Source organism: Heterodontus francisci, chromosome 16 (genome assembly GCF_036365525.1).
Source record: "Heterodontus francisci isolate sHetFra1 chromosome 16, sHetFra1.hap1, whole genome shotgun sequence".
NCBI lineage: Eukaryota > Metazoa > Chordata > Chondrichthyes > Heterodontiformes > Heterodontidae > Heterodontus > Heterodontus francisci.
In genome coordinates this window covers 66,565,799-66,584,657 of record NC_090386.1, presented here as the reverse complement: position 1 = coordinate 66,584,657, position 18,859 = coordinate 66,565,799, and positions in this window count along the sequence as shown.

Genomic DNA, 18,859 nt, shown 5'->3' with positions numbered 1-18,859 from the left:
GTGCTCTCATCAGATTGTGACCCTGATTCTAATGGTGAGTGAATACCCACCAAGGTGAAAGTACCTGCATTGGTGGAGGGTGTAGGAGAGCCATGGAACAGTGCAACCTCTGAGATGGATGACGGTCTCCCTGTGGCTGTGGATCCCTGCGCATGGTTTCATGCATGAGAGAATGCAAGCATGTGTGGGTTAGGCTGTGCAGATCTCCTGATGCCAATTATGCATGATGTGGGTCTCCAACATCAATGCGCATGCCGACAGCAGCCAATTCTCACTCTCTTGTGCAGGGACTCCTGTCTCCCTGATCAGCCGCCCTGGGTTCCTGCCAACTCCAATGCCTCTTCCTCGGTGGAGGTGAGTGGACACAGTTCTGGGAGTCCTCTGTCAGTCCGGGTCATCTCCCTCCTATTGTGGGTCATCCTGTCCTTCACGAGGAAGGATGGAGATAGTAGAGAATGGCAGACAGATCAACCTGACATTTCTGCTAATGTTAGCCCCTTGTCCCCTGCTGGGCGATCTGATGTATCTAATGCTGACACTCGCCATCATGGGAGTTAAGGGGATGAGCTATGAAGGAAGGTGGCCTGTGACCAAGAGGCAGCCATGCATCTGTCAGGATGGGATAAAACCCTACCCCCTCAGCCAACGCCGCAGCGGTGCTACCCTCCCCATGTCGCACACCCTCCCGCGTAGCCACATACAATCCTCAAAAAGGCAAGTGGTATGGAGTACTCACCTTAGCAGAATGCAGGAAGTCATTGACCCTCTTCCTGCACTGGACCAAGTTGTGTTGGGTGACTCCATGGCTGCTGACCTCCTCTGCGATCTTCACCCAGGCTTGCTTGGTCAGGCGGGAGGATCTCTTCTCGCCATCGCGGGGGAAGAGAACCTCTCGCCTTTCCCTTGCAGCCTGCTGGAGAATCTGCAGGGTGGCATCATTGAACCATGGGGCCGTCCTGAGTCTTGCCTCAGCCATCATTTTCTGTCCTCCTTGTAGGGCGGGGGTGTGGGTACAGAAACCAGTTATGCAGAATTTTAAGCTGCACAAAGCTGCAAATGACTCCAAGGCAGGAGTGAATACAGGGCTGGCAGGCCTTAAATATGGCACCAGCACCTGCTCTGCAGTCATCTGATGCCATAAACACCAACTCACCTCCCGTCCCTGCCATGTGATTGGGGAGGACCCGTGTCTCCACTATGCAAAATAGCCGCCTGCCAGGTCATTGCAGTTGGTTTGGTCACCTACATGATGGACGGGAACAGTGCCCTTTTCTGGATTGTGCAGGCTCATTAAAATCAGCCTAGTGTTCTAGATTTGGACTGATCGCATTCTGTGCTCTCTTTAGAATTTATTTGCTTTTGTGTTCAATCTCCCGATATCAACCTTCAAATTCTATTTGCCTTCTTAATGAGTTTTTAAACTGTCCACTACTTTTAGGGTTATGTATTTGTATACTCAATTCCCTTTACTCCTCCATTGTATTGAGAAATTTACCATGTTTCTGTTCTTTATTCTTGCTCCCAAAATGTATTATCTTGCAGTTCTCTGCATTAACATGCATCTGCCATTTATCTGTCCATAGACCTTCTCTAATCTCCTCCTCTTTCCTGCTGGTTTGCTAATCCTCCATGTTCGGTACCATCAACAAAGTTTAACATTTGCTTCAGTCCTGAGAAACTATAGATGTGGGGAACAAAAGTATTCTCAGCATCAGACATGAGTGAAGAGTAGAACAAAGAACAAAGAACAAAGATAGTTACAGCACAGGAACAGGCCCTTCGGCCCTCCAAGCCTGCGCCGATCCAGATCCTCTCTCTAAACATGTCGCCTATTTTCTAAGGTTCTGTATCTCTTTTCTTCCTGCCCATTCATGTAACTGTCTAGATACATCTTAAAAGACGCCATCGTGCCCGCATCTACCACCTCCGCTGGCAACGCGTTCCAGGCACCCACCACCCTCTGCGTAAAGAACTTTCCACGCATATCCCCCCTAAACTTTTCCCCTTTCACTTTGAACTCGTGTCCTCTAGTAATTGAATCCCCCACTCTGGGAAAAAGCCTCTTGCTATCCACCCTGTCTATACCTCTCATGATTTTGTACACCTCAATCAGGTCCCCCCTCAACCTCCGTCTTTCTAATGAAAATAATCCTAATCTACTCAACCTCTCTTCATAGCTAGCGCCCTCCATACCAGGCAACATCCTGGTGAACCTCCTCTGCACCCTCTCCAAAGCATCCACATCCTTTTGGTAATGTGGCGACCAGAACTGTACGCAGTATTCCAAATGTGGCTGAACCAAAGTCCTATACAACTGTAACATGACCTGCCAGCTCTTGTACTCAATACCCCGTCCGATGAAGGAAAGCATGCCGTATGCCTTCTTGACCACTCTATTTACCTGCGTTGCCACCTTCAGGGAACAGTGGACCTGAACACCCAAATCTCTCTGGACATCAATTTTCCCCAGGACTTTTCCATTTACTGTATAGTTCACTCTTGAATTGGATCTTCCAAAATGCATCACCTCGCATTTGCCCTGATTGAACTCCATCTGCCATTTCTCTGCCCAACTCTCCAATCTATCTATATTCTGCTGTATTCTCTGACAGTCCCCTTCACTATCTGCTACTCCACCAATCTTAGTGTCGTCTGCAAACTTGCTAATCAGTCCACCTATACTTTCCTCCAAATCATTAATGTATATCACAAACAACAGTGGTCCCAGCACGGATCCCTGTGGAACACCACTGGTCACACGTCTCCATTTTGAGAAACTCCCTTCTACTGCTACTCTCTGTCTCCTGTTGCCCAGCCAGTTCTTTATCCATCTAGCTAGTACACCTTGGACCCCATGCGCCTTCACTTTCTCCATCAGCCTGCCATGGGGAACCTTATCAAACGCCTTACTGAAGTCCATGTATATGACATCGACAGCCCTTCCCTCATCAATCAACTTTGTCACTTCCTCAAAGAATTCTATTAAGTTGGTAAGACATGACCTTCCCTGCACAAAACCATGTTGCCTATCACTGATAAGCCCATTTTCTTCCAAATGGGAATAGATCCTATCCCTCAGTATCTTCTCCAGCAGCTTCCCGACCACTGACGTCAGGCTCACCGGTCTATAATTACCTGGATTATCCCTGCTACCCTTCTTAAACAAGGGGACAACATTAGCAATTCTTCAGTCCTCCGGGACCTCACCCGTGTTTAAGGATGCTGCAAAGATATCTGTTAAGGCCCCAGCTATTTCCTCTCTCGCTTCCCTCAGTAACCTGGGATAGATCCCATCCGGACCTGGGGACTTGTCCACCTTAATGCCCTTTAGAATACCCAACACTTCCTCCCTCCTTATGCCGACTTGACCTAGTGTAATCAAACATCTGTTCCTAACCTCAACATCCGTCATGTCCCTCTCCTCGGTGAATACCGATGCAAAGTACTCGTTTAGAATCTCACCCATTTTCTCTGAGTCCAAGCATAACATTCCTCCTTTGTCCTTTAGTGGGCCAATCCATTCTCTAGTTACTCTCTTTCTCCTTATATATGAATAAAAGGCTTTGGGATTTTCTTTAACCCTGTTTGCTAAAGATATTTCATGACCCCTTTTAGCCCTCTTAATTCCTCGTTTCAGATTGGTCCTACATTCCCGATATTCTTTCATAGCTTCGTCTTTCATCAGCCGCCTCGACCTTATGTATGCTTCCTTTTTCCTCTTAGCTAGTCTCATAATTTCACCTGTCATCCATGGTTCCCTAATCTTGCCATTTCTATCCTTCATTTTCACAGGAACATGTCTCTCCTGCACGCTAATCAACCTCTCTTTAAAAGCCTCCCACATATCACATGTGGATTTACCTTCAAACAGCTGCTCCCAATCTACATTCCCCAGCTCCTGCCGAATTTTGGTATAGTTGGCCTTCCCCCAATTTAGCACTCTTCCTTTAGGACCACTCTCGTCTTTGTCCATGAGTATTTTAAAGCTTACGGAATTGTGATCACTATTCCCAAAGTAGTCCCCTACTGAAACTTCAACCACCTGGCCGGGCTCATTCCCCAACACCAGGTCCAGTATGGCCCCTTCCCGAGTTGGACTATTTACATACTGCTCTAGAAAACCCTCCTGGATGCTCCTTACAAATTCTGCTCCATCTAGACCTCTAACACTAAGTGAATCCCAGTCAATGTTGGGAAAATTAAAATCTCCTATCACCACCACCCTGTTGCTCCTACATCTTTCCATAATCTGTTTACATATTTGTACCTCTATCTCACGCTCGCTGTTGGGAGGCCTGTAGTACAGCCCCAACATTGTTACCGCACCCTTCCTATTTCTGAGTTCTGTCCATATTGCCTCACTGCTCGAGTCCTCCATAGTGCCCTCCTTCAGCACAGCTGTGATATCCTCTTTGACCAGTAATGCAACTCATCCACCCCTTTTACCTCCCTCTCTATCCCGCCTGAAGCATCGATATCCTGGGATATTTAGTTGCCAATCATGCCCTTCCCTCAACCAAGTCTCAGTAATAGCAATAACATCATACTCCCAGGTGCTAATCCAAGCCCTAAGTTCATCTGCCTTACCTACTACACTTCTTGCATTAAAACAAATGCACCTCAGACCACCAGTCCCTTTATATTCATCATCTGCTCCCTGCCTGCTCTTCCCCTTAGTCACACTGACTTCATTATCTAGTTCCTTACAGGCTTTTGTTACTACCTCCTTACTGTCAACTGACCTCAATTGGTTCCCATCCCCCTGCCACATTAGTTTAAACCCTCCCCAACAGCGTTAGCAAAAGCACCCCCAATGACATTGGTTCCAGTCCGGCCCAGGTGTAGACCGTCCAATTTGTAATAGTCCCACCTCCCCCAGAACAGGTCCCAATGTCCCAAAAATCTGAACCCCTCCTTCCTGCACCATCTCTCAAGCCACGCATTCATCCTGACTATTCTTTCATTTTTACTCTGACTATCACGTGGCACTGGTAGCAATCCTGAGATTACTACCTCTGAGGTCCTGCTTTTTAACTTGGCTCCTAACTCCCTAAACTCTGCTTGTAGGACCTCATCCCGTTTTTTACCTATATCATTGGTGCCTATGTGCACAATGACAACTGGCTGTTCACCCTCCCCCTTTAGAATGTTCTGCAGCCGATCTGCGACATCCCTGACCCGTGCACCTGGGAGGCAACATACCATTCGGGAGCCTCGTTTTCGACCACAGAACCGCCTATCTACTCCCCTTACAATCGAATCCCCTACGACTATAGCCCTTCCACTCTTTTTCCCGCCCTTCTGAACAGCAGAGCCAGCCACGGTGCCATGGACCTGGCTACTGCTGCCTTCCCCTGGTGAGCCATCTCCGTCAACAGTATCCAAAACGGTATACTTGTTTTGGAGGGAGATGACCGCAGGGGACTCCTGCGCTGCCTTCCTGCTCTTTCTCTGCCTTTTGGTCACCCATTCCCTTTCTCCCCCAGCAATCCTAATCTGCGGTGTGACCAATTCACTAAACGTGCTATCCACGACCTCCTCAGCATCGCGCATGCTCCAAAGTGAGTCCATCCGCAGCTCGAGAGCCGTCATGCGGTCTAACAAGAGCTGCAGTTGGACACACTTCCTGCACGTGAAGGAGTCAGGGACATCAGCCATGTCCCTGAGCTCCCACATTGAGCAAGAGGAGCATGACACGGGTCTGAGATCTCCTGCCATTTTTAATCTTAAGCTTAACTTAGTTAAATGAAAAAGGAACGAAAAGTTTTTACCAATCACGATAAAACCAGAGAAATAGAAAAAGCCTTACCTTATAAACACCCCACCGAGTCCTTTTTTTTTGGTTAGAGGAGGAGGGCGGGTGGGAGACACTACAAGTGTGGTGTCTCGGGTTCAGAAACCGCCCAAATATATAGTGTTTTACTTACCCAGCAGCCCCCTGGCCTCCGCCGAAAACAAAAGGAAATTAAGTTTACTTTCAAACTGACCTTCCCAGCTGCTCACTCGCTCACACTCTGCTCCCGAAAAAGCTGCTGCAATGAAAGGAAAGTTATTTTAAACCGCCCAAATATATAGTGTTTTACTTACCCAGCAGCCCCCTGGCCTCCGCCGAAAACAAAAGGAAATTAAGTTTACTTTCAAACTGACCTTCCCAGCTGCTCACTCGCTCACACTCTGCTCCCGAAAAAGCTGCTTCCCAGCTGCTCACTCGCTCACACTCTGCTCCCGAAAAAGCTGCTGCAATGAAAGTAGTCTACACCTACACCACCCAAGACTACAAACATATTTATTTAAGGGTTACTAAACTGCACAGTGGCGCAGTGGTTAGCACCGCAGCCTCACAGCTCCAGGGACCCGGGTTCGATTCCGGGTACTGCCTGTGTGGAGTTTGCAAGTTCTCCCTGTGTCTGCGTGGGTTTTCTCCGGGTGCTCCGGTTTCCTCCCACAAGCCAAAAGACTTGCAGGTTGATAGGTAAATTGGCCATTATAAATTGTCACTAGTATAGGTAGGTGGTAGGGCATTATAGGGACAGGTGTGGATGTTTGGTAGGAATATGGGATTAGTGTAGGATTAGTATAAATGGGTGGTTGATGTTCGGCACAGACTTGGTGGGCCGAAGGGCCTGTTTCAGTGCTGTATCTCTAATCTAATCTGATTCATGGTGTGAGTGTTTTGAAGTGCATATTTTATGTATCCTCAGTATTTCATTTTGTTTTTGCCAATTCAACAATATACAAAATACTCTTTATTGTAGTAACCAAAACTTGATTAAATTCATAAACTTATTTCTAAAAGTTTTGCTTTTGCATAAAAAGAAAGACGTGCATTTATATAGCACCTTACACAACCACAGGATGTCCCAAAGCATTTTACAACCAATGAAGTGCATTTGAGATATAGTCGCTGATGTAATATAGGAAATGCAGCAGTCAATTTGTGCACAGCAAGCTCTCACAAACAACAATATGATAATGACCAGATGATGACTTTTTCTGATGTTGTTTGAGGGATAAATATTGGTCAGGACACTGGGATAGCTCCCCTGCTCTTCTTTGGGATTAGTTAGCTAACAGGAAGTAGAGAGTAGGGATAAATGGTTCTTTTTCAGATTGGCAAGTTGTAACTAGTGGAGTGCCACAAGGATCCATGCTGGGCCTCAACTATTTACAATTTATATCAATGGCTTGAATGAAGAGACTGAATGTACAGTAGCTAGATATGCTGCCGACACCAAGATAGGAAGGAAAGTAAATTGTCAAGAAGAGGTAAAGAGTCTACAAAGGGATATAGATAGGTTAAGTGAGTGAGCAAAAATTTGGTAAATGGAGTATAACGTGGGAAAATGTGAACTTGTCTACTTTGGCAGGAAGAATAGAAAAGCTGTATATACTATTTAAATTGAGAGAGATTGCAGAACATGGTGATACAGAGGGATATGGGTGTCCTGGTACATGAATCACAAAAAATTAGTATGCAGGTACAGTAAGTAATTAGGAAGGCAAATGGAATGTTGGCATTTATTGTAAGGGGTTCAAGTATAAAAGTAAGGAAGTTTTACTGCAGGTGTACAGGGCCTTGGTGAGACTACAGCTGGAGTATTGTGTACAGTTTTGGTCTCCTTATTTGAAAAAGGATATAATTACATTGGAAGCAGTTCAGAGAAGGTTCACTTGACTAATTCTGGGATGAAGGGCTTATTTTATGAAGAAAGGTTGAACAAGTTGGACCTATACCGGTTGGAGTTTAGAAAAATGAGAGGTGATCTTATTCAAACATAGAAGATCCTGAGGGGACTTGATAGAGTGGATACCGGGAGAATGTTTCCTCTTGTGGGGGAGACTAGAACTAGGGGACACAGTTTAAGAACAAGAGGTCTCCCTTTTAAGATGGAGATGAGGAGAATTTTTTTCTCTCAGAGGGTTGATAGTCTGTGGAATTCTCTTCCCCAAAAAGCAGTGGAGGCTGCGTCATTGAATTTATTCAAGGCTGAGTTAGATAGATTTTAGATAGACAAGGGAGTCAAGGATTATGGGGGGGGCAGACGGGAAAGTGGAGTTGAGATCACAACCAGGTCAGCCACGATCATATTGAATGGTGGAGCAGGCTTGAAGAGCCGAATGGCCTACTCCTGCTCCTAATTCCTATGTTCCTATGATCTTTCATATCCACCTAAAGGGCAGACAGAACCTCGGTTTAACATCTCATCTGAAATTCGGCATCTCTGACAATGCCTGTGTGTCAGCTTGATTTTATTCTTGAAATGTTATGTTGTTCCTTATTCTTCTGCTGTGCCTCCATAATATTTAAATGTGTAAAAAAAACTTAAATCCATGAAGTATCATTTAGAATCCTATTAATACAATTTGTTGCATGATTAATAAAAATTGTTGATAAACAGACTTGTACATAACAGTCCTGACAATGTTGTTAACAAGCATAGGTTAGGGAAATTAGAATGGGCTTTGCACATAACAATTTGCACATAATAGAGTTTTGGCAAGCATTTGCATACATCAGGATCACCCGTTTTTATTTGATTGAAATCCTTCAACTGTTTCACAAGATAGAGTGGATATGTCACAGACAACCGTGGGTTGTGAAAAATATTCCACATTAATTCAGTCTTACAATCTAGTAAGGGAAAAATCATGAATTAATTAGCTTTGTCTATCGTGGTAGACTGTACTTACTCTGTCTGTGCCAATAAGCACATGGACCCAGAACATTTTGTGTACTTTTAAGTCATGATATCATTCCTTCAGGCCATTTGCTTCAATGGCAGAGGAATGGTATCCAATACTGCCTTGTGCTTGGGCCAGAGAGTTATGGATTATTTGTCATCATGTCCAAGCAGTTCCAAGCTACACGCAGAAGAGTGTAGCCCTATATCCAATCATCTCCAATAAGAGTTATTCAACAGTTTACCAGGCTACTTTCGTGGCATAAATCTAAAACTCCTTGAGCAATATAAATGAAATAGATTCAAATGGGCAATGGATTATTTTAAAAACCTGCTGTAGAGAATATTTTGTTAATTTCCAGCAGTATATTTCATTATAGGCTGTCATGGGTAGTACATTTCAAACTTACTTCCAGAACTGTCTGAACAAAAAGGCATAAATGTAGCAAAATTTGCATGTGCTTCACAAAAAACTCGGTAAAAACAAATCACAGTTAATTACTTAGGCTCTACATTTATAAAATTGAATGCTTATAAAGTACCATTGGTGATACAGGTGGGGGAATGCTTAATGCATATTGATGAATTTCCACACTCTGCTGAGGTGGTGTTAAACTGTTGAAAATGACCAACTTTACGTTTGCATTAAAATAATGGGCCAACAAATGTTATGTGTATATTTTAGACATTCAACCAGTAATTTTTAAGCTTTATTTCTATGCATTAAAATACATCAGTACAAAAAATATATTTGCCACATTGAGAAGTTTTTCATTTGGTATTTTGTTATATAAATGGAAGATTGTACAAAGTTGTTCAAGATTCTAAGAATAACTGGTAGAAATAATGGTACCATGCTGGTGTTCTACCCAAGGGCAGGTCCTCTGTTCTTTTCTTCTCCACACAGGAGAGATGAGCATGAATAGGGAAGAGGCTATATGAGGTGATTTTCCATTCCCTTCCTCAGACTGGAATGGGAATTGAATCTGCACTGTTGACATTGTTCTGAACCACATGCTAGTCATCTAGCCAATTGAGCTACCCAATCCCCAGAAATAATGGTAAGGTCTTAAAATACTGCGACTGCATTGTTCATCAAGCATGTAGCAGGGTTATGGGGAAAAGCAGAACTAATTAGATCGCTCTTCCAAAGAGCTGGTATAGGCATGATGGAATGCATGGCCTCCTATGCTGTATGATTCTATAATTCTGTATAGTTAATAGAACAAAAATGTAATTAAAATCTTTTAGCTTTCCTTTATAACAGTGACATTTAAATGCTTATCACAATAGCTATAGCAATTTTAAATATGGTCCCTTTGACTAGTTCTGCACTGTGAGAGCCACTCTTGAAACTGATAAAGGACTCAGTTAAAACTTTGGCCTCAATATCAATGGGGGATGCGGGAAGGGTATAGAGGAGCCTGGTGGTGGCGGATGAACCAACAAAACCAGGGACAGAGAGTGATGACAGACGGCTGTTTTACTGACTGGAAGCCAGTGTCCAGTGGCGTACCACAGGGATCTGTGCTGGGTCCCCTATTGTTTACAATTTATATAAACGACATAGATGACTATGTGGGGGGTAGGATCAGTAAGTTCGCGGATGACACAAAGATTGGCCGAGTGGTTAATAGTGAGGTTGAGTGTCTTGGGTTACAAGAAGATATAGACAGGATGGTCCAATGGGCAGAAAAGTGGCAGATGGAATTTAACCCTGAAAAGTGTGAGGTGATACACTTTGGAAGGAGTAATGTGACATGGAAGTATTCAATGAATGGCCTGACACTGGGAAGTTCCAAGGAACAAAGGGACCTTGGCGTGTTTGTCCAAAGAACTCTGAAGGCAGGAGGGCAGGTTAATAGGGTGGTGAAAAAGACATATGGGACACTTGCCTTTATCAATCGAGGCATAGATTACAAAAGCAGGGAGGTCATGTTGGAATTGTATAGAACTTTGGTAAGGCCACAGCTGGAGTACTGTGTCAATTCTGGTCGCCACATTATAGGAAGGATGTGATTGCACTGGAAGGGGTGCAGAGGCGATTCACCAGGATGGTGCCTCGGTTGGAACATTTAAGCTATGAAGAGAGGTTGGATAGGCTTGGGTTGTTTTCGCTGGAGCAGAGAAGACTGAGGGGTGACCTGATTGAGGTGTACAAGATTATGAGGGGCATGGACAGAGTGGATAGGGAGCAGCTGTTCCCCTTAGTTGGAGCAGCTGTTCCCCTTAGACTACGGGACACAAGTTTAAGGTGAGGGGCAGGAGGTTTAAGGGGGATTTGCGGAAGAACTTTTTTACCCAGAGGGTGGTGACAGTCTGGAATGCACTGCCTGCAAGGGTGGTAAAGGTGGGTTGCCTCACATCCTTTAAAAAGTACCTGGATGAGCACTTGGCACGTCATAACATTCAAGACTATGGGCCAAGTGCTGGCAAATGTGATTAGGTAGACAGGTCAGGTGTCTTTAATGCATCGGTGCAGACTCGATGGCCCGAAGGGCCTCTTCTGTGCTGTATTATTCTGTGATTCTGATTCTGTGATTCTGACATGGAGGCCCTGCCAATCTTAACAGTAAGGCATCATTTGAATAAAAGTATGCAGAATCCCACCTGGCCAGATAGACAGCCTGGCTAGCAGGCAGGAGTGGGAATTTGCAGCAGGAGGGTGCAGCCAGGCATCCGTGGGAGTTGTCCCCTGCAGTTAGCTGGGGGAGGATGACATCAAAGAGCTCGATCTGTTATTTTGGACCATGCAGGTCCAGTTAATGGCCCCTCATAATCACTCCCAGCTGAACATGTGTTCAACTGCACAAGGGATTCCCCGCCCCCCTCCCCCCTTCCCCTGACATTATTTAAAGGGATTAACCATCCAATTTCCAGGTTTTGCTTTTGACTTACGTTTGCTGATGCAGAGTTTGTGAAAGCACTCTGTTGTGTTCTTGGAGGAGTTTCGCTAACTTTTGGATTTTCAAGGGAGTGGTGCTGCATTCTGACAGGGAGGTTGGAGGAGTTTTCTGTCCTGTCAAGAGAAAGCCTGCTTTCAGTTATGGGGCTATAGTTACAGTCCCTCTTGGGCAGCAGTTTTGTGCACCACACAGCCACTTGTACTTCCCTAAGGCAGCACCTCAGCAATCCTAGCAATCTGTTGGAGCACACATTGCTGGACTGCTCTGAGTGCCACAGCTAGGATGGCAGCCTTCTGAGCCTGCATAGTAACAAGTATGGATCTCATGACCTCCGTTTGATCTTCCACTGCAGCACCCAGACTTTGGGTGGCTTCCAACTGTGCTGCAATGTAAGCTGAGACATTGGTTACCAGACGCTGCATCGGGGTGGATCCACAAGTGCTGCCCTGGAGTTGGCCACCACCTCCACACTGGAAAGGATGGGCTCCAAGCTCTGCATGAAACTCTGTGCCAAGTTGGAGCAGGACTCCTCCATACTTCTTCACAATGATAATAAGCTCTGTAATAGGCCTGGCAATGCAGCAAGTATCTCTATGTTCATGACATCAGTGTTCTACTGTACGCTGCCCAATCGAATTCCTCATCTGAGTGCCCTGCAGCAGGACTTGTCTGCGACCTCGTCCTCCAGTGAGCTGGCACACAATCTTTCCTTTCCACCTGGCCTGGCTGCAGCCCACTGATGCCCAGTGACTCACCTTGTTCAGATCCCAATGTTAGAATACCCTCTAGGTCACGTACAGTGCCAATAACTGAGCTGTTTGCTGTGAATTCCAAGTCAGGTAATAGTGCTTCTTTATCAGAGGTTTGGTGTAGCTCTCGTCCTTCATGCTGAGGCTGCACTGTTGGCCAGGCGGCAGTTCTTGGGTATCTGAAAGTCGGCAGCAGCCACCACCTCCATGGTGGTGATTCTCAGTTAAAGAGCTGCCAGCCTCTGATTGACTGGCAGCTCCCAAACGGGGGACTTCTGTCGCTGGGTTCCTTGATCCTGTGGATGGCCCGCCGCTGTCCAGTTAAATGCTTAATTGGCACTTGATTTGGCGGGCCTCCCACAGAAGGGGCAATATGAGGTTCTCGGTGGCGTTTGTGCCGAATGTCACGACTCCCATCACCCAGATAAAATCTCAGCCATTGAGTGTGTTGCAATGTGCTTGGGTGATATGCCTGTCATAGCTGAATAGCTATGTGGAAGCTGTGAGAGGTGGTGTGAGGCTGGCAACATTGGCAGGTATGTGAAGGTGAGGTGGATTCTCTGAATGTTAGGCCTGAGTCCTGATTGCCAGAGATTGCTGATGGTTGAGTAATGGGGGTGTGGTGCACTGAAAAGCATGCAAAGTTAGAGGAGTGGTGACTAGGAAGTGTCATGTGAAGATGCATTCTCTGATCACTTTAAGTCATTGAATGTCTTGCGGCACCGCTGCTAGGTCCTCGGAGTCAGCCTGTGTGAATTGACCTCCCTGGCCAATTGTTCCCACTCCTTTCTCAGGGTGTGCCTTGAGGGCCTGCTGTCCCTGCAGAAACATTATTTTTCCCATCCTTCCCACTTCCAGTACTAATGCCTCCAGCGCCACATCAGAAAACCTGGGAGCCCTCTTTCTTGCCTGTTGCTCTATTTTCTGTACTTTTGCAATGTCTTCAATGAGTGCAGCTCGCCTGTAAGATGCCTGAAAGACATGCAGCCTAGCTGAAACACATGCTAGCCACATGTGCCCCTTTTCAGTGCCCAGCCATCCAGCAGTGCATGTCATGCTCAGTTGCAACCTGAAATCATTTAGATGAGGAGGCAGCATGAAGTTTGCATGCTGCCTGTCTCAACAGGACCAGGTACAGGGTGATTGTGCATTGTGGGCCTTGCACCTGAAAACGGGCCTAAATGACAACATGTCTCTATTTTCAGCAATACATAATTGAAACAATTGTCAAAAAGGATCATGAGAATATAATTGCTAGCAGATAAAAAATCAGAACATTGAATATGAAATGACTAGAAATGCTGAATGAATCATTTTACTGACCCTTTAAACTTTTTTTCTGTACTAACCAGTGCCATTTATATGGGATGAATGTTGAACTGGACACTGTGAAAAATAGTGCCATGAGCTCTTTTATGTCTATCCGAACAGTCAGCCGGGGCCTCAGTTTAACATCTCACTTGAAACAGTGCACCTCTGATAATGCAGCATTCTTTCAGTACTGCACTGAAGTATTAGAATAGAAGATGTGCTTAAATCCTCCTGTGGTGCTTCAGTCTACAATCTACTGACAGGCGCACAGAATTCTAACACTGAACTAAGTTGACAACAAGAGATAAACATTTGAAGCAGAGAAAGATGTAGGTCTATGGGGAAAGCTGGGCAGTGGAAGTAGCTTTGTGGATTAGCCTAGCAAATAGCTGACACAGCCACAATTGGTCAAATAACAAACGAACATCATGGGGCAGGATGTCAGAATGCTCCATCCATCAATATTGGCGACCACACTCTGGAAGTGGTTCAAGAGTTCACCTACCTAGGCTCAACTATCACCAGTAACCTGTCTCTAGATGCAGAAATCAACAAGCACATGGGAAAGGCTTCCACTGCTATGTCCAGACTGGCCAAGAGAGTGTGGGAAAATGGCGCACTGACACGGAACACAAAAGTCCGAGTGTATCAAGCCTGTGTCCTCAGTACCTTGCTCTATGGCAGCGAGGCCTGGACAACGTATGTCAGCCAAGAGCGACGTCTCAATTCATTCCAACTTCGCTGCCTCCGGAGAATACATGGCATCAGGTGGCAGGACCGTATCTCCAACACAGAAGTCCTCGAGGCAGCCAACATCCCCAGCTTATACACACTACTGAGTCAGCGGCGCTTGAGATGGCATGGCCATGTGAGCCGCATGGAAGATGACAGGATCCCCAAAGACACATTGTACAGCGAGCTCGCCACTGGTATCAGACCCACCGGCCGTCCATGTCTCCGCTTTAAAGACGTCTGCAAACGCGACATGAAGTCCTGTGACATTGATCACAAGTTGTGGGAGTCAGTTGCCAGCGTTCGCCAGAGCTGGCGGGCAGCCATAAAGGCGGGGCTAAAGTGTGGCGAGTCGAAGAGACTTAGTAGTTGGCAGGAAAAAAGACAGAGGCGCAAGGGGAGAGCCAACTGTGCAACAGCCCCGACAAACAAATTTTTCTGCAGCACCTGTGGACGAGCCTGTCACTCTAGAATTAGCCTTTATAGCCACTCCAGGTGCTGCTCCACAAACCACTGACCACCTCCAGGCGCTTATCCATTGTCTCTTGAGATAAGGAGGCCCAAAGAAAGGAACCTCCTTTTGTACTGTAAACACCTATGGTTTTGTAGTATCCTTTCATTCCCACTATTACACTCTTCTGGGAAACCAAGGCAAAGTATTCACTTATTATCTCCACCATTCCTTCCTCCTCCATAAGTACATTTTATTTTTCATCTGTAAGCGGCCCTACCTTTTCTTTAATTAGTTTCTTACCGTGTTTATAAAATCCTTTACTAGTTCTCTATGTTTCTCCAGTATATTTTTCATATTCCACTTGATTGTCATTATTAGTCCTGGATTTGTCTATGATTTTTAATGTCTAATTTTCATTCTCATTTCTGTACTCATTACAGGAACTCCAGCTTTTGTTGCACCCCATTTACTTCTTGTGGCCACATGTCTAGTCTATACCCTCCCCTGTTTGAAAATTTCCTATTTTTCTTTCCAGTTTACCTGAGTTAGTTTCCTCTTTATTTAATTTAAATGTATTGGCACCTTTATCTTTGATTGTTCCCTCACCGTTGAAATGTATATAGCAAATCTAATTATGTTATGGTCACAGTTTCCTAGATGTTCCCTCACCCTACATTATCTTCTTCCCCACTTCTTAGAACTAGCCCTAGCACTGGACAACAGCCAACAACAACATGTATTTATATAGCATATTTAATGTAATAAAAGGTCCCAATGTGCTTCGCAGGAGTGCTATAAAGCAAAATTTGACACTGAACCACACAAGGCGATATTAGTGTAAACAGTTGAAAGCTTGGTCAAAGAGGTAGGTTTTAAGGAATGATTTAAAGGAGGAAAGAGAGGTGGAGAGGTTTAAGGAGGAAATTTCAGACCGTAGGGCCTAGTCAGCTGAAGGCACGGCCACCAATGGTGGAGCAATTAAAATCTGGGATACCTGAGGGACCAGAATTAGATAAATGCAGATATTTTGGAGGGTGTGGGGCTGAAGAAGATTACAGAGATAAAGAGGGCAAGGCCATGGAGAGATGTGAAAACAAGGATTATGAATTTTAAAAATTGAGGCGTTGCTTAACCTGGAGCCAAGGTAAATCAGTGAGCACAGGGTTGATGGGTGAATGGACTTGGAGTAAGTAAGGATGTGGGGAGCAGAGTTTTGGATGACTTCCAGTTTACATATGGCAGAATGTGGGAGGCCAGCCAAGAGTTAATTGGAATAGTCAAGTCTAGGGGTAACAGAGGCATGATGAATTCATGATTCATAAATTCAATCCAATCTAGAAAATAATCCTGGAATAATTGTTGAAGCCCCTCCCTTTCTTTGCCGCCAGCATTTTTACTTCAGTCTGCTTCTGGATAATTAAAGTGGCATGTTATTATAATCCTGCTATCTCTGTCTATTTCTCTAATTTGTCTACAAATGCAGGGGACTGCACACTTGGGTATTATTGCAGGAGATTGGGCATAGAGTCTTGAGACCTGTATACTAGAAAAGGATTCTGTGCAAACAGTGCTGGATTCTCTAACATGAGATTGAGCATAGACCATTTCCCATCTCTGTATTTGTACCATGCTTCTTTTCTACTGAGCAGGAGGCCTGACAATTCATCCCGACAGGTCACTGTAGTCATAGAGCTCTGGATGCTCTTCTACAGAATTTATTTATGGAGACCCAAAAACATGTTTCTGAAATTTTATTTCAAAGAAGTGAGCATAACAAAGTTTTCTTTTGATAATTAGTACAATAGTATGTAGTACACTCTTGGGGGAACAGCGTACACATAGTAACTGAAATAAAATGTCAAGACAAAAAAGGATATATAGAAAAATGAACCATTTGTTTGAATTGGTGCTCTTGTGGGAACAAGGTTCTCCTGTGAATTCCTGAATAAACTGTGAATCAACAATTTAAGTAAAAGTATGACATTGTATCATTGGAAACTAATGGGTTCATCATGTACAATTACAATAATCTTGCTGATTATTTCCTTCCATAATCAACTGAACAATTTATTAGGTATATCAATAACATAGCAAAGCGTTAGTTGAAGTAATTAAATCACCACCAGAGAATCATAGAAGTTACAAGACAGAGGAGGCCATTCAACCCATCATAATTATGCAGATTTCAGTTCTTCAAGTGGAACTGCCTAATTTAATGAGAACGGAAAGTGCTGGAAATACTCAGCAGGTCTGGCAGCATCTGTGTAGAGAGAAACAGAGTTAACATTTCAGGTGCAAGAAAAGGCCCGCCCACCCCAGGCCAATCAAGGCCCTTAAGTGGTGAATTGGCTGCCACTTAAGGGCTTCCTCCTGCCGCTACTTGAATTTTACCCATGGTGACTGGATGGCAAAGGCACCAAGAATGCTGCCAGGTAAAACCTAGTGGCCTTCTTGCGGGCTGTGGGGGTGGTGGCGGTGCCCTCCTGATCAGTCACTCTGTGCCCCACGGAGGGCCGTCCCCAAAGCCCTAACTGCCCCCACCGCACATCACTACTGCCCCGCCCCCCCCCCCCAACCGAACCCCCTTGACTCACCAGGGCCTGGCCGATTGTTCCCAGAGAGGCCCCAAAAATTTACCTTAGTTCCGGGGCCATCTTACAAAACATAAAAAAAACTCTCATTAATTGGTCGAAAATATTCCTTTTTAAAATTTTCTCAACTGATTAAGGAGCATTTCCCTTTTGGGTCTTCTCACAATGATGGCCTTTGCTCCAGTAATGGAAAGCTCTACAGGAAATTTAAAGATGGGCAGATTTACAAACAGAACTGTCTCCTACAAGGAAAGAGATTTTATAATGATTTTATCACAACATCTATTGAAAACACTATCCCTAAAGTAATACTCTATTTTATATCAATAGCATCTTGGGAAATAGCAGCAGCCAAAAGAAACTGATGAGAGGGATAAAAGCACTTGAGTCCTTTTAGAAGCCTTGGGGTTAATTTTGACCTAACTTACCTGGCGGGGAACCCACAGGATCAGGAGGATTGCAAATTTTATATCCTGTTTAATATTACTCTCCATTGACTTAAATGTCAGCAACAGATATAGAAGTTATTATTGTGTTTCTGGACATTTGACCATGTTATTACTGAGGATCTGAGTATGATTTATACTAGAGTGGTAATTTTAAATCAGATTAAGCATTCAAGAGTTTAAAAATCCCTTCTGCAACTTAAAGCTGACAAGTGTTGGGTGGAAGGATGATGTATATTAAATCCAGATGGGTCGATATGTGGAATATCATGAACTACCCAGGTTCATTGTGTTGTGATAGCGCTATTCACTTTAAAAACAGCATAAGTTAGTATCCAAGGCATTCCACCCAGAAGGCTATAGTTGATACAATTACCTGCTCTACTGGCCAACTCCTGGACAGAGGCATGGTCAAAAGTCAAACTGCTAATGCCTATCCGACAAAAGAACAAAGGGGACAGGTAAGTACTTGTTCTTGGTCAGTTTAAAAAAAAAGGCTGCTGAGGGAGACAGGCAGGAAGCAAGCTCCTTTTAAGAAAAAAGTTGACAGGCTGAGGGAGAACCAGATTCCACGATAAAGTTGGTCAGGACATGTTAAGTATGTTTGCTAACAGGAATGGCTTTGTGTGCTTTGCTGTTTTATATGTTACGGGAATTGTTATGAATGGAGTTAAAAGTCTGGAATTACAACTCTGTTCATTCACATGTAATATTAAGACTAAACTAGCCACTTGATTTTTCGTTGACTTCATCTCATCTGAGTGTTCCACCTCTTGGAAGACTGGAGAAATGCATGTGATCATTCACGTGAGTTTACAGTGTCCAGTTCATATAATGTTGGGTTTTAATTGTAACATTTTTATATTGCATATTGCAATACTTGATATTGGGTGATAAATGAAAACTGTGATTATGAGAAACCAATAATGCTACCCTTGAGAGAATATCAAGAACAGAACCAAAATTTGTAATAACCATAGAATATATTT